Raw genomic sequence first — 16,124 nt, 5'->3', positions numbered from 1 at the left:
TAAAGAAATGAAGCCACGTTGTACGTGAAAAGAGGCAAAAATGAAAAGAAACATAGCTAAGAAGAAAAGCTTACAGCACCTGGTATTCCCAGGCGGTCTCCCATCCAAGTACTAACCAGGCCCGACCCTGCTTAGCTTCCGAGATCGGACGAGATCGGGCGTGTTCAGAGTGGTATGGCCGTAAGCGATGAAAGCGGCGAAAAATGCGCCTTTATGCAATACATCGACAGCGTGGCTACAGACACAATCACCCGATTAAGCTCTTGTCGAAGCGATAAAACAATGCCTTACACAATGCCTTCATGTTTTTGCTTTCTTTTTTTCATTGCTTTAACATGCTCTTCCTCTCTGCAATATGCTGGATGATCCGTTGCTTAAAATGATATGAAGTTTACTTTATGGGATCATTATACAGCGTATCGCTGTATTGGACACTTCTAGCTAGAGCAAGCTAAGCTGTGCTTAGTTCCTACAACTAACGTGAGCTAGCTACCTGTCCATCCATACGTTCAGTGAACAAATACGCGACAACTCAAGAGATCCAGCTGTGCACAACCGCACTGTTTCACAATACCAAGCCAGCTTGTGTACCCCGACAATTCTGTCTACTCGCTGTGATGCTGCGTTTTGTTCTGGCACTGTTAACATCACGAGGCAAGCGGCAGTACTGGGTCTGTGAACCTTTACTGTAAAAACATGGAAAAATGAAATTGCGTGCGTGTGTGTGCATGTGAGAGAGAGAGACTGGCAGACTCTCCTCCCCTCAAGGTCCGTTAGTAAAAAAAAAATTTCATCTGGAAATCTAAGTTGCTATATTGTGCTGTGTAATGTTAAGCGCAGCACAACAATGTCCTGTAGGTCACATAAATAACGTAAGTAGCCTAATGTCATAATAACAAATATGAACAGGAATGATCAACCACTACAAACAGCATGTTAAAATACTAAAAATAACGAGTTGATTACAAATCGAGTAAACATTTAGAAAGTGAAACTTAACCAGAAAACCCATATTCTATCATTTAACCAATGAAAGATAGAAAATCACAACAACAAAAAACAACATAATAACATGTCGAAAAGATCTGCGCTAACATTAACAAGCATCGCTGTCACCATAGCAACCACAGCAGCTGGGGTTTTTACACAGGATACAAGATTTCATGACATTGCGATTAGCAAACTAACATTTTCAAAAGAAACATTAAATAAACAATAATATCTCTGTACCTTTGATGACATATAAACATGTAAAAATTGCTTGTTAGTATGTGTGTGCGCGTGTGTGTGTGTGTGTGTGTGTGTGTGTGTACTACCCATGTAATAATAAATTGTGAGCACCAGTGAGAAGTCCCCAAAAAAAACACATGCACAATAAATGATGCTAAAGGACTCTTCAGCTGCAGTTTATTTCTGTACATATGATACACGCTGTTCTACAAGTTACACATGTAGAAGTCTCTGTACAAATCAACACATTAAAGTTGGAAATCTTTGGAAACTGGGAAAGGTTTTTCATGCTGTTTTCTGTGTGGTGGAGTGATACAGGCACAGATGCACACAGTATGAGTGTAATGTCTTGTGATAGTTACCCTCCACCACAGTGTGTTCATGGACTGTGGGTTTGAAATGCACATATGCTGTGTGTATATATATGTATGTAAATTAAAACACAGGATTAACACAGAAAAGTTGGTATATTTTAACAAAGTAGGTAAAACAAAAGTATATTAAGAAAAAATGAACTTACCTGTGACTTTTTTGTGGAGAGTCTTCCATGTTGTCTTTGAAGGGGAGCTTTATGGGGAATTGTCCTGCTTAAAGACAGGAAGTGACATCACCCAATTTCCTGTTTTTCCTTGTATTAGTTTCCAAAGGAAATTTCAAGAGTGGAGTTTTGATGTTGACTTATTTTGGAGAATTTATGATTGCTGATTTTCTTTTATTGAACTTGTAACTTGTAAATGCTAAATTCTATTTTTTAAAACATTTTTGTTTGTTTTTGTAGTGATTGCCAGATGAATCCTTGAAGCTTTCCATCCAATTGGTTCAAAAAAAGGTTCATATCTGGAGGCTTCATGTGCACACAAACCCCCCTGCTGGCTAAACCTTTATTGTCATTTCAACTATTTGTGATGGATCTCTTGGCTGTTTTGCACCAGTGACAGCATGGGAATAGTCACTGCCAACAATAGAAATAAAAACACCTTAATATGATTTTGTGTGGTTCATTCATTCATCTAATCTGTTTTTGATGTGTAGGTAATGGTTTTGGAGGTCTACTAGTGTCAAAAAACAGGTTGATTTCAGTCAATGTTTAAATAAACCAAATAGGACATGAGATGTTTATGTTGAGATGTTTTTAAGACTGTTGCAGTGTTTTTCAAAGATGGGAAAAATGGTTATGCTTATGAATACTGTGGTGACTTTATTCACTTTTATTAAGAAATAATATTTTTTCCACTGTGCTTTTCCACAGGATACAAGATTTCATTACATTGCGATTAGCAAACTAACATTTTCAAAAGAAACATAAAATAAAAAATAATATCTCTGTACCTGTGATGATATATAAACATGTAAAAAATCAACTGCTTGTTAATGTGTGTGTGTGTGTGTGTGTGTGTGTGTGTGTGTGTGTGTGTGTGTGTGTGTGTGTGTGTGTGTATGTATGAGTGAGAGACAGACTTGGCTCCCCTGGTAGAAGGAACAGAATGAATATAGTTAGCAAACGAAAGAAAGGCTGCAGTAACTAAAATTAGTCTATCCCTTCCCAAAACAACACCCATTAAAATGTACATAGCACATATAATGTCGAAAGGGATTCAAGAGTAAAACCATGTTCTAATCCCAAAATGATTGGACGGAGTTGAACTCGACGCAACCAACCTCCAGTTCCGTTAATAAAAGCTTTGAGTGGCGTGCGGTCCAACGCACCTAGATAATTGCTCCGAAAGTGTTCGCACACACAAACGGCATAATACATGAAGGTAAGAGAAAGATGTAAAAGTAAAGAAACATGGAGTTGTTTTGGTGAAATTGATAAGACAAACATACATACGTTTATGAGAACCCGGTGCACTTACTAAGCTCCAAAATGCTACAGTTCTAAACCTAAAAGCAAGAAAGAAAGCATAAAATAAAACCCTAAAGAAATGAAGCCACGTTGTACGTGAAAAGAGGCAAAAATGAAAAGAAACATAGCTAAGAAGAAAAGCTTACAGCACCTGGTATTCCCAGGCGGTCTCCCATCCAAGTACTAACCAGGCCCGACCCTGCTTAGCTTCCGAGATCGGACGAGATCGGGCGTGTTCAGAGTGGTATGGCCGTAAGCGATGAAAGCGGCGAAAAATGCGCCTTTATGCAATACATCGACAGCGTGGCTACAGACACAATCACCCGATTAAGCTCTTGTCGAAGCGATAAAACAATGCCTTACACAATGCCTTCATGTTTTTGCTTTCTTTTTTTCATTGCTTTAACATGCTCTTCCTCTCTGCAATATGCTGGATGATCCGTTGCTTAAAATGATATGAAGTTTTGTTTATGGGATCATTATACAGCGTATCGCTGTATTGGACACTTCTAGCTAGAGCAAGCTAAGCTGTGCTTAGTTCCTACAACTAACGTGAGCTAGCTACCTGTCCATCCATACGTTCAGTGAACAAATACGCGACAACTCAAGAGATCCAGCTGTGCACAACCGCACTGTTTCACAATACCAAGCCAGCTTGTGTACCCCGACAATTCTGTCTACTCGCTGTGATGCTGCGTTTTGTTCTGGCACTGTTAACATCACGAGGCAAGCGGCAGTACTGGGTCTGTGAACCTTTACTGTAAAAACATGGAAAAATGAAATTGCGTGCGTGTGTGTGCATGTGAGAGAGAGAGACTGGCAGACTCTCCTCCCCTCAAGGTCCGTTAGTAAAAAAAAAATTTCATCTGGAAATCTAAGTTGCTATATTGTGCTGTGTAATGTTAAGCGCAGCACAACAATGTCCTGTAGGTCACATAAATAACGTAAGTAGCCTAATGTCATAATAACAAATATGAACAGGAATGATCAACCACTACAAACAGCATGTTAAAATACTAAAAATAACGAGTTGATTACAAATCGAGTAAACATTTAGAAAGTGAAACTTAACCAGAAAACCCATATTCTATCATTTAACCAATGAAAGATAGAAAATCACAACAACAAAAAACAACATAATAACATGTCGAAAAGATCTGCGCTAACATTAACAAGCATCGCTGTCACCATAGCAACCACAGCAGCTGGGGTTTTTACACAGGATACAAGATTTCATGACATTGCGATTAGCAAACTAACATTTTCAAAAGAAACATTAAATAAACAATAATATCTCTGTACCTTTGATGACATATAAACATGTAAAAATTGCTTGTTAGTATGTGTGTGCGCGTGTGTGTGTGTGTGTGTGTGTGTGTGTGTGTGTGTACTACCCATGTAATAATAAATTGTGAGCACCAGTGAGAAGTCCCCAAAAAAAACACATGCACAATAAATGATGCTAAAGGACTCTTCAGCTGCAGTTTATTTCTGTACATATGATACACGCTGTTCTACAAGTTACACATGTAGAAGTCTCTGTACAAATCAACACATTAAAGTTGGAAATCTTTGGAAACTGGGAAAGGTTTTTCATGCTGTTTTCTGTGTGGTGGAGTGATACAGGCACAGATGCACACAGTATGAGTGTAATGTCTTGTGATAGTTACCCTCCACCACAGTGTGTTCATGGACTGTGGGTTTGAAATGCACATATGCTGTGTGTATATATATTTATATATGTATGTAAATTAAAACACAGGATTAACACAGAAAAGTTGGTATATTTTAACAAAGTAGGTAAAACAAAAGTATATTAAGAAAAAATGAACTTACCTGTGACTTTTTTGTGGAGAGTCTTCCATGTTGTCTTTGAAGGGGAGCTTTATGGGGAATTGTCCTGCTTAAAGACAGGAAGTGACATCACCCAATTTCCTGTTTTTCCTTGTATTAGTTTCCAAAGGAAATTTCAAGAGTGGAGTTTTGATGTTGACTTATTTTGGAGAATTTATGATTGCTGATTTTCTTTTATTGAACTTGTAACTTGTAAATGCTAAATTCTATTTTTTAAAACATTTTTGTTTGTTTTTGTAGTGATTGCCAGATGAATCCTTGAAGCTTTCCATCCAATTGGTTCAAAAAAAGGTTCATATCTGGAGGCTTCATGTGCACACAAACCCCCCTGCTGGCTAAACCTTTATTGTCATTTCAACTATTTGTGATGGATCTCTTGGCTGTTTTGCACCAGTGACAGCATGGGAATAGTCACTGCCAACAATAGAAATAAAAACACCTTAATATGATTTTGTGTGGTTCATTCATTCATCTAATCTGTTTTTGATGTGTAGGTAATGGTTTTGGAGGTCTACTAGTGTCAAAAAACAGGTTGATTTCAGTCAATGTTTAAATAAACCAAATAGGACATGAGATGTTTATGTTGAGATGTTTTTAAGACTGTTGCAGTGTTTTTCAAAGATGGGAAAAATGGTTATGCTTATGAATACTGTGGTGACTTTATTCACTTTTATTAAGAAATAATATTTTTTCCACTGTGCTTTTCCACAGGATACAAGATTTCATTACATTGCGATTAGCAAACTAACATTTTCAAAAGAAACATAAAATAAAAAATAATATCTCTGTACCTGTGATGATATATAAACATGTAAAAAATCAACTGCTTGTTAATGTGTGGTGTGTGTGTGTGTGTGTGTGTGTGTGTGTGTGTGTGTGTGTGTATGTATGAGTGAGAGACAGACTTGGCTCCCCTGGTAGAAGGAACAGAATGAATATAGTTAGCAAACGAAAGAAAGGCTGCAGTAACTAAAATTAGTCTATCCCTTCCCAAAACAACACCCATTAAAATGTACATAGCACATATAATGTCGAAAGGGATTCAAGAGTAAAACCATGTTCTAATCCCAAAATGATTGGACGGAGTTGAACTCGACGCAACCAACCTCCAGTTCCGTTAATAAAAGCTTTGAGTGGCGTGCGGTCCAACGCACCTAGATAATTGCTCCGAAAGTGTTCGCACACACAAACGGCATAATACATGAAGGTAAGAGAAAGATGTAAAAGTAAAGAAACATGGAGTTGTTTTGGTGAAATTGATAAGACAAACATACATACGTTTATGAGAACCCGGTGCACTTACTAAGCTCCAAAATGCTACAGTTCTAAACCTAAAAGCAAGAAAGAAAGCATAAAATAAAACCCTAAAGAAATGAAGCCACGTTGTACGTGAAAAGAGGCAAAAATGAAAAGAAACATAGCTAAGAAGAAAAGCTTACAGCACCTGGTATTCCCAGGCGGTCTCCCATCCAAGTACTAACCAGGCCCGACCCTGCTTAGCTTCCGAGATCGGACGAGATCGGGCGTGTTCAGAGTGGTATGGCCGTAAGCGATGAAAGCGGCGAAAAATGCGCCTTTATGCAATACATCGACAGCGTGGCTACAGACACAATCACCCGATTAAGCTCTTGTCGAAGCGATAAAACAATGCCTTACACAATGCCTTCATGTTTTTGCTTTCTTTTTTTCATTGCTTTAACATGCTCTTCCTCTCTGCAATATGCTGGATGATCCGTTGCTTAAAATGATATGAAGTTTACTTTATGGGATCATTATACAGCGTATCGCTGTATTGGACACTTCTAGCTAGAGCAAGCTAAGCTGTGCTTAGTTCCTACAACTAACGTGAGCTAGCTACCTGTCCATCCATACGTTCAGTGAACAAATACGCGACAACTCAAGAGATCCAGCTGTGCACAACCGCACTGTTTCACAATACCAAGCCAGCTTGTGTACCCCGACAATTCTGTCTACTCGCTGTGATGCTGCGTTTTGTTCTGGCACTGTTAACATCACGAGGCAAGCGGCAGTACTGGGTCTGTGAACCTTTACTGTAAAAACATGGAAAAATGAAATTGCGTGCGTGTGTGTGCATGTGAGAGAGAGAGACTGGCAGACTCTCCTCCCCTCAAGGTCCGTTAGTAAAAAAAAAATTTCATCTGGAAATCTAAGTTGCTATATTGTGCTGTGTAATGTTAAGCGCAGCACAACAATGTCCTGTAGGTCACATAAATAACGTAAGTAGCCTAATGTCATAATAACAAATATGAACAGGAATGATCAACCACTACAAACAGCATGTTAAAATACTAAAAATAACGAGTTGATTACAAATCGAGTAAACATTTAGAAAGTGAAACTTAACCAGAAAACCCATATTCTATCATTTAACCAATGAAAGATAGAAAATCACAACAACAAAAAACAACATAATAACATGTCGAAAAGATCTGCGCTAACATTAACAAGCATCGCTGTCACCATAGCAACCACAGCAGCTGGGGTTTTTACACAGGATACAAGATTTCATGACATTGCGATTAGCAAACTAACATTTTCAAAAGAAACATTAAATAAACAATAATATCTCTGTACCTTTGATGACATATAAACATGTAAAAATTGCTTGTTAGTATGTGTGTGCGCGCGTGTGTGTGTGTGTGTGTGTGTGTGTGTGTACTACCCATGTAATAATAAATTGTGAGCACCAGTGAGAAGTCCCCAAAAAAAACACATGCACAATAAATGATGCTAAAGGACTCTTCAGCTGCAGTTTATTTCTGTACATATGATACACGCTGTTCTACAAGTTACACATGTAGAAGTCTCTGTACAAATCAACACATTAAAGTTGGAAATCTTTGGAAACTGGGAAAGGTTTTTCATGCTGTTTTCTGTGTGGTGGAGTGATACAGGCACAGATGCACACAGTATGAGTGTAATGTCTTGTGATAGTTACCCTCCACCACAGTGTGTTCATGGACTGTGGGTTTGAAATGCACATATGCTGTGTGTATATATATTTATATATGTATGTAAATTAAAACACAGGATTAACACAGAAAAGTTGGTATATTTTAACAAAGTAGGTAAAACAAAAGTATATTAAGAAAAAATGAACTTACCTGTGACTTTTTTGTGGAGAGTCTTCCATGTTGTCTTTGAAGGGGAGCTTTATGGGGAATTGTCCTGCTTAAAGACAGGAAGTGACATCACCCAATTTCCTGTTTTTCCTTGTATTAGTTTCCAAAGGAAATTTCAAGAGTGGAGTTTTGATGTTGACTTATTTTGGAGAATTTATGATTGCTGATTTTCTTTTATTGAACTTGTAACTTGTAAATGCTAAATTCTATTTTTTAAAACATTTTTGTTTGTTTTTGTAGTGATTGCCAGATGAATCCTTGAAGCTTTCCATCCAATTGGTTCAAAAAAAGGTTCATATCTGGAGGCTTCATGTGCACACAAACCCCCCTGCTGGCTAAACCTTTATTGTCATTTCAACTATTTGTGATGGATCTCTTGGCTGTTTTGCACCAGTGACAGCATGGGAATAGTCACTGCCAACAATAGAAATAAAAACACCTTAATATGATTTTGTGTGGTTCATTCATTCATCTAATCTGTTTTTGATGTGTAGGTAATGGTTTTGGAGGTCTACTAGTGTCAAAAAACAGGTTGATTTCAGTCAATGTTTAAATAAACCAAATAGGACATGAGATGTTTATGTTGAGATGTTTTTAAGACTGTTGCAGTGTTTTTCAAAGATGGGAAAAATGGTTATGCTTATGAATACTGTGGTGACTTTATTCACTTTTATTAAGAAATAATATTTTTTCCACTGTGCTTTTCCACAGGATACAAGATTTCATTACATTGCGATTAGCAAACTAACATTTTCAAAAGAAACATAAAATAAAAAATAATATCTCTGTACCTGTGATGATATATAAACATGTAAAAAATCAACTGCTTGTTAATGTGTGGTGTGTGTGTGTGTGTGTGTGTGTGTGTGTGTGTGTGTGTGTGTGTGTGTGTGTATGTATGAGTGAGAGACAGACTTTCCCCTGGTAGAAGGAACAGAATGAATATAGTTAGCAAACGAAAGAAAGGCTGCAGTAACTAAAATTCGTCTATCCCTTCCCAAAACAACACCCATTAAAATGTACATAGCACATATAATGTCGAAAGGGATTCAAGAGTAAAACCATGTTCTAATCCCAAAATGATTGGACGGAGTTGAACTCGACGCAACCAACCTCCAGTTCCGTTAATAAAAGCTTTGAGTGGCGTGCGGTCCAACGCACCTAGATAATTGCTCCGAAAGTGTTCGCACACACAAACGGCATAATACATGAAGGTAAGAGAAAGATGTAAAAGTAAAGAAACATGGAGTTGTTTTGGTGAAATTGATAAGACAAACATACATACGTTTATGAGAACCCGGTGCACTTACTAAGCTCCAAAATGCTACAGTTCTAAACCTAAAAGCAAGAAAGAAAGCATAAAATAAAACCCTAAAGAAATGAAGCCACGTTGTACGTGAAAAGAGGCAAAAATGAAAAGAAACATAGCTAAGAAGAAAAGCTTACAGCACCTGGTATTCCCAGGCGGTCTCCCATCCAAGTACTAACCAGGCCCGACCCTGCTTAGCTTCCGAGATCGGACGAGATCGGGCGTGTTCAGAGTGGTATGGCCGTAAGCGATGAAAGCGGCGAAAAATGCGCCTTTATGCAATACATCGACAGCGTGGCTACAGACACAATCACCCGATTAAGCTCTTGTCGAAGCGATAAAACAATGCCTTACACAATGCCTTCATGTTTTTGCTTTCTTTTTTTCATTGCTTTAACATGCTCTTCCTCTCTGCAATATGCTGGATGATCCGTTGCTTAAAATGATATGAAGTTTACTTTATGGGATCATTATACAGCGTATCGCTGTATTGGACACTTCTAGCTAGAGCAAGCTAAGCTGTGCTTAGTTCCTACAACTAACGTGAGCTAGCTACCTGTCCATCCATACGTTCAGTGAACAAATACGCGACAACTCAAGAGATCCAGCTGTGCACAACCGCACTGTTTCACAATACCAAGCCAGCTTGTGTACCCCGACAATTCTGTCTACTCGCTGTGATGCTGCGTTTTGTTCTGGCACTGTTAACATCACGAGGCAAGCGGCAGTACTGGGTCTGTGAACCTTTACTGTAAAAACATGGAAAAATGAAATTGCGTGCGTGTGTGTGCATGTGAGAGAGAGAGACTGGCAGACTCTCCTCCCCTCAAGGTCCGTTAGTAAAAAAAAAATTTCATCTGGAAATCTAAGTTGCTATATTGTGCTGTGTAATGTTAAGCGCAGCACAACAATGTCCTGTAGGTCACATAAATAACGTAAGTAGCCTAATGTCATAATAACAAATATGAACAGGAATGATCAACCACTACAAACAGCATGTTAAAATACTAAAAATAACGAGTTGATTACAAATCGAGTAAACATTTAGAAAGTGAAACTTAACCAGAAAACCCATATTCTATCATTTAACCAATGAAAGATAGAAAATCACAACAACAAAAAACAACATAATAACATGTCGAAAAGATCTGCGCTAACATTAACAAGCATCGCTGTCACCATAGCAACCACAGCAGCTGGGGTTTTTACACAGGATACAAGATTTCATGACATTGCGATTAGCAAACTAACATTTTCAAAAGAAACATTAAATAAACAATAATATCTCTGTACCTTTGATGACATATAAACATGTAAAAATTGCTTGTTAGTATGTGTGTGCGCGTGTGTGTGTGTGTGTGTGTGTGTGTGTGTGTGTGTGTACTACCCATGTAATAATAAATTGTGAGCACCAGTGAGAAGTCCCCAAAAAAAACACATGCACAATAAATGATGCTAAAGGACTCTTCAGCTGCAGTTTATTTCTGTACATATGATACACGCTGTTCTACAAGTTACACATGTAGAAGTCTCTGTACAAATCAACACATTAAAGTTGGAAATCTTTGGAAACTGGGAAAGGTTTTTCATGCTGTTTTCTGTGTGGTGGAGTGATACAGGCACAGATGCACACAGTATGAGTGTAATGTCTTGTGATAGTTACCCTCCACCACAGTGTGTTCATGGACTGTGGGTTTGAAATGCACATATGCTGTGTGTATATATACATGTATGTAAATTAAAACACAGGATTAACACAGAAAAGTTGGTATATTTTAACAAAGTAGGTAAAACAAAAGTATATTAAGAAAAAATGAACTTACCTGTGACTTTTTTGTGGAGAGTCTTCCATGTTGTCTTTGAAGGGGAGCTTTATGGGGAATTGTCCTGCTTAAAGACAGGAAGTGACATCACCCAATTTCCTGTTTTTCCTTGTATTAGTTTCCAAAGGAAATTTCAAGAGTGGAGTTTTGATGTTGACTTATTTTGGAGAATTTATGATTGCTGATTTTCTTTTATTGAACTTGTAACTTGTAAATGCTAAATTCTATTTTTTAAAACATTTTTGTTTGTTTTTGTAGTGATTGCCAGATGAATCCTTGAAGCTTTCCATCCAATTGGTTCAAAAAAAGGTTCATATCTGGAGGCTTCATGTGCACACAAACCCCCCTGCTGGCTAAACCTTTATTGTCATTTCAACTATTTGTGATGGATCTCTTGGCTGTTTTGCACCAGTGACAGCATGGGAATAGTCACTGCCAACAATAGAAATAAAAACACCTTAATATGATTTTGTGTGGTTCATTCATTCATCTAATCTGTTTTTGATGTGTAGGTAATGGTTTTGGAGGTCTACTAGTGTCAAAAAACAGGTTGATTTCAGTCAATGTTTAAATAAACCAAATAGGACATGAGATGTTTATGTTGAGATGTTTTTAAGACTGTTGCAGTGTTTTTCAAAGATGGGAAAAATGGTTATGCTTATGAATACTGTGGTGACTTTATTCACTTTTATTAAGAAATAATATTTTTTTCCACTGTGCTTTTCCACAGGATACAAGATTTCATTACATTGCGATTAGCAAACTAACATTTTCAAAAGAAACATAAAATAAAAAATAATATCTCTGTACCTGTGATGATATATAAACATGTAAAAAATCAATTGCTTGTTAATGTGTGTGTGTGTGTGTGTGTGTGTGTGTGTGTGTGTGTGTGTGTGTGTGTATGTATGAGTGAGAGACAGACTTGGCTCCCCTGGTAGAAGGAACAGAATGAATATAGTTAGCAAACGAAAGAAAGGCTGCAGTAACTAAAATTAGTCTATCCCTTCCCAAAACAACACCCATTAAAATGTACATAGCACATATCATGTCGAAAGGGATTCAAGAGTAAAACCATGTTCTAATCCCAAAATGATTGGACGGAGTTGAACTCGACGCAACCAACCTCCAGTTCCGTTAATAAAAGCTTTGAGTGGCGTGCGGTCCAACGCACCTAGATAATTGCTCCGAAAGTGTTCGCACACACAAACGGCATAATACATGAAGGTAAGAGAAAGATGTAAAAGTAAAGAAACATGGAGTTGTTTTGGTGAAATTGATAAGACAAACATACATACGTTTATGAGAACCCGGTGCACTTACTAAGCTCCAAAATGCTACAGTTCTAAACCTAAAAGCAAGAAAGAAAGCATAAAATAAAACCCTAAAGAAATGAAGCCACGTTGTACGTGAAAAGAGGCAAAAATGAAAAGAAACATAGCTAAGAAGAAAAGCTTACAGCACCTGGTATTCCCAGGCGGTCTCCCATCCAAGTACTAACCAGGCCCGACCCTGCTTAGCTTCCGAGATCGGACGAGATCGGGCGTGTTCAGAGTGGTATGGCCGTAAGCGATGAAAGCGGCGAAAAATGCGCCTTTATGCAATACATCGACAGCGTGGCTACAGACACAATCACCCGATTAAGCTCTTGTCGAAGCGATAAAACAATGCCTTACACAATGCCTTCATGTTTTTGCTTTCTTTTTTTCATTGCTTTAACATGCTCTTCCTCTCTGCAATATGCTGGATGATCCGTTGCTTAAAATGATATGAAGTTTACTTTATGGGATCATTATACAGCGTATCGCTGTATTGGACACTTCTAGCTAGAGCAAGCTAAGCTGTGCTTAGTTCCTACAACTAACGTGAGCTAGCTACCTGTCCATCCATACGTTCAGTGAACAAATACGCGACAACTCAAGAGATCCAGCTGTGCACAACCGCACTGTTTCACAATACCAAGCCAGCTTGTGTACCCCGACAATTCTGTCTACTCGCTGTGATGCTGCGTTTTGTTCTGGCACTGTTAACATCACGAGGCAAGCGGCAGTACTGGGTCTGTGAACCTTTACTGTAAAAACATGGAAAAATGAAATTGCGTGCGTGTGTGTGCATGTGAGAGAGAGAGAGACTGGCAGACTCTCCTCCCCTCAAGGTCCGTTAGTAAAAAAAAAATTTCATCTGGAAATCTAAGTTGCTATATTGTGCTGTGTAATGTTAAGCGCAGCACAACAATGTCCTGTAGGTCACATAAATAACGTAAGTAGCCTAATGTCATAATAACAAATATGAACAGGAATGATCAACCACTACAAACAGCATGTTAAAATACTAAAAATAACGAGTTGATTACAAATCGAGTAAACATTTAGAAAGTGAAACTTAACCAGAAAACCCATATTCTATCATTTAACCAATGAAAGATAGAAAATCACAACAACAAAAAACAACATAATAACATGTCGAAAAGATCTGCGCTAACATTAACAAGCATCGCTGTCACCATAGCAACCACAGCAGCTGGGGTTTTTACACAGGATACAAGATTTCATGACATTGCGATTAGCAAACTAACATTTTCAAAAGAAACATTAAATAAACAATAATATCTCTGTACCTTTGATGACATATAAACATGTAAAAATTGCTTGTTAGTATGTGTGTGCGCGTGTGTGTGTGTGTGTGTGTGTGTGTGTGTGTGTACTACCCATGTAATAATAAATTGTGAGCACCAGTGAGAAGTCCCCAAAAAAAACACATGCACAATAAATGATGCTAAAGAACTCTTCAGCTGCAGTTTATTTCTGTACATATGATACACGCTGTTCTACAAGTTACACATGTAGAAGTCTCTGTACAAATCAACACATTAAAGTTGGAAATCTTTGGAAACTGGGAAAGGTTTTTCATGCTGTTTTCTGTGTGGTGGAGTGATACAGGCACAGATGCACACAGTATGAGTGTAATGTCTTGTGATAGTTACCCTCCACCACAGTGTGTTCATGGACTGTGGGTTTGAAATGCACATATGCTGTGTGTATATATATTTATATATGTATGTAAATTAAAACACAGGATTAACACAGAAAAGTTGGTATATTTTAACAAAGTAGGTAAAACAAAAGTATATTAAGAAAAAATGAACTTACCTGTGACTTTTTTGTGGAGAGTCTTCCATGTTGTCTTTGAAGGGGAGCTTTATGGGGAATTGTCCTGCTTAAAGACAGGAAGTGACATCACCCAATTTCCTGTTTTTCCTTGTATTAGTTTCCAAAGGAAATTTCAAGAGTGGAGTTTTGATGTTGACTTATTTTGGAGAATTTATGATTGCTGATTTTCTTTTATTGAACTTGTAACTTGTAAATGCTAAATTCTATTTTTTAAAACATTTTTGTTTGTTTTTGTAGTGATTGCCAGATGAATCCTTGAAGCTTTCCATCCAATTGGTTCAAAAAAAGGTTCATATCTGGAGGCTTCATGTGCACACAAACCCCCCTGCTGGCTAAACCTTTATTGTCATTTCAACTATTTGTGATGGATCTCTTGGCTGTTTTGCACCAGTGACAGCATGGGAATAGTCACTGCCAACAATAGAAATAAAAACACCTTAATATGATTTTGTGTGGTTCATTCATTCATCTAATCTGTTTTTGATGTGTAGGTAATGGTTTTGGAGGTCTACTAGTGTCAAAAAACAGGTTGATTTCAGTCAATGTTTAAATAAACCAAATAGGACATGAGATGTTTATGTTGAGATGTTTTTAAGACTGTTGCAGTGTTTTTCAAAGATGGGAAAAATGGTTATGCTTATGAATACTGTGGTGACTTTATTCACTTTTATTAAGAAATAATATTTTTTCCACTGTGCTTTTCCACAGGATACAAGATTTCATTACATTGCGATTAGCAAACTAACATTTTCAAAAGAAACATAAAATAAAAAATAATATCTCTGTACCTGTGATGATATATAAACATGTAAAAAATCAACTGCTTGTTAATGTGTGGTGTGTGTGTGTGTGTGTGTGTGTGTGTGTGTGTGTGTGTGTGTGTGTGTGTGTGTGTGTGTGTGTGTGTGTGTGTGTGTGTGTATGTATGAGTGAGAGACAGACTTGGCTCCCCTGGTAGAAGGAACAGAATGAATATAGTTAGCAAACGAAAGAAAGGCTGCAGTAACTAAAATTAGTCTATCCCTTCCCAAAACAACACCCATTAAAATGTACATAGCACATATCATGTCGAAAGGGATTCAAGAGTAAAACCATGTTCTAATCCCAAAATGATTGGACGGAGTTGAACTCGACGCAACCAACCTCCAGTTCCGTTAATAAAAGCTTTGAGTGGCGTGCGGTCCAACGCACCTAGATAATTGCTCCGAAAGTGTTCGCACACACAAACGGCATAATACATGAAGGTAAGAGAAAGATGTAAAAGTAAAGAAACATGGAGTTGTTTTGGTGAAATTGATAAGACAAACATACATACGTTTATGAGAACCCGGTGCACTTACTAAGCTCCAAAATGCTACAGTTCTAAACCTAAAAGCAAGAAAGAAAGCATAAAATAAAACCCTAAAGAAATGAAGCCACGTTGTACGTGAAAAGAGGCAAAAATGAAAAGAAACATAGCTAAGAAGAAAAGCTTACAGCACCTGGTATTCCCAGGCGGTCTCCCATCCAAGTACTAACCAGGCCCGACCCTGCTTAGCTTCCGAGATCGGACGAGATCGGGCGTGTTCAGAGTGGTATGGCCGTAAGCGATGAAAGCGGCGAAAAATGCGCCTTTATGCAATACATCGACAGCGTGGCTACAGACACAATCACCCGATTAAGCTCTTGTCGAAGCGATAAAACAATGCCTTACACAATGCCTTCATGTTTTTGCTTTCTTTTTTTCATTGCTTTAACATGCTCTTCCTC

At 37.8% G+C, this 16,124-nt stretch overlaps 6 non-coding genes across 6 annotated transcripts; all 6 read right to left on the bottom strand.

Annotated features, from left to right (window-relative positions):
• Positions 1-67: 67 nt before the first annotated feature.
• Positions 68-186, bottom strand: LOC145659817 (5S ribosomal RNA). The gene has a single exon (XR_014125952.1). It is a non-coding gene; the product is annotated as a 5S ribosomal RNA (ribosomal RNA).
• Positions 187-3,215: 3,029 nt separating this feature from the next.
• On the bottom strand, positions 3,216-3,334 carry LOC145659815 (5S ribosomal RNA). Its single transcript, XR_014125950.1, has one exon. It is a non-coding gene; the product is annotated as a 5S ribosomal RNA (ribosomal RNA).
• A 3,028-nt stretch (positions 3,335-6,362) lies between these two features.
• On the bottom strand, positions 6,363-6,481 carry LOC145659813 (5S ribosomal RNA). The gene has a single exon (XR_014125949.1). It is a non-coding gene; the product is annotated as a 5S ribosomal RNA (ribosomal RNA).
• Positions 6,482-9,512: 3,031 nt separating this feature from the next.
• Positions 9,513-9,631, bottom strand: LOC145659811 (5S ribosomal RNA). The gene has a single exon (XR_014125948.1). It is a non-coding gene; the product is annotated as a 5S ribosomal RNA (ribosomal RNA).
• A 3,026-nt stretch (positions 9,632-12,657) lies between these two features.
• LOC145659807 (5S ribosomal RNA) lies at positions 12,658-12,776 on the bottom strand. The gene has a single exon (XR_014125947.1). It is a non-coding gene; the product is annotated as a 5S ribosomal RNA (ribosomal RNA).
• Positions 12,777-15,844: 3,068 nt separating this feature from the next.
• Positions 15,845-15,963, bottom strand: LOC145659804 (5S ribosomal RNA). The gene has a single exon (XR_014125946.1). It is a non-coding gene; the product is annotated as a 5S ribosomal RNA (ribosomal RNA).
• Positions 15,964-16,124: the final 161 nt, after the last annotated feature.

The sequence above is a fragment of the Electrophorus electricus genome, chromosome 1 (assembly GCF_041902795.1).
Source record: "Electrophorus electricus isolate QZ-2024a chromosome 1, ASM4190279v1, whole genome shotgun sequence".
Lineage (NCBI taxonomy): Eukaryota > Metazoa > Chordata > Actinopteri > Gymnotiformes > Gymnotidae > Electrophorus > Electrophorus electricus.
This window is presented reverse-complemented; position numbering and strand designations above follow the sequence as displayed.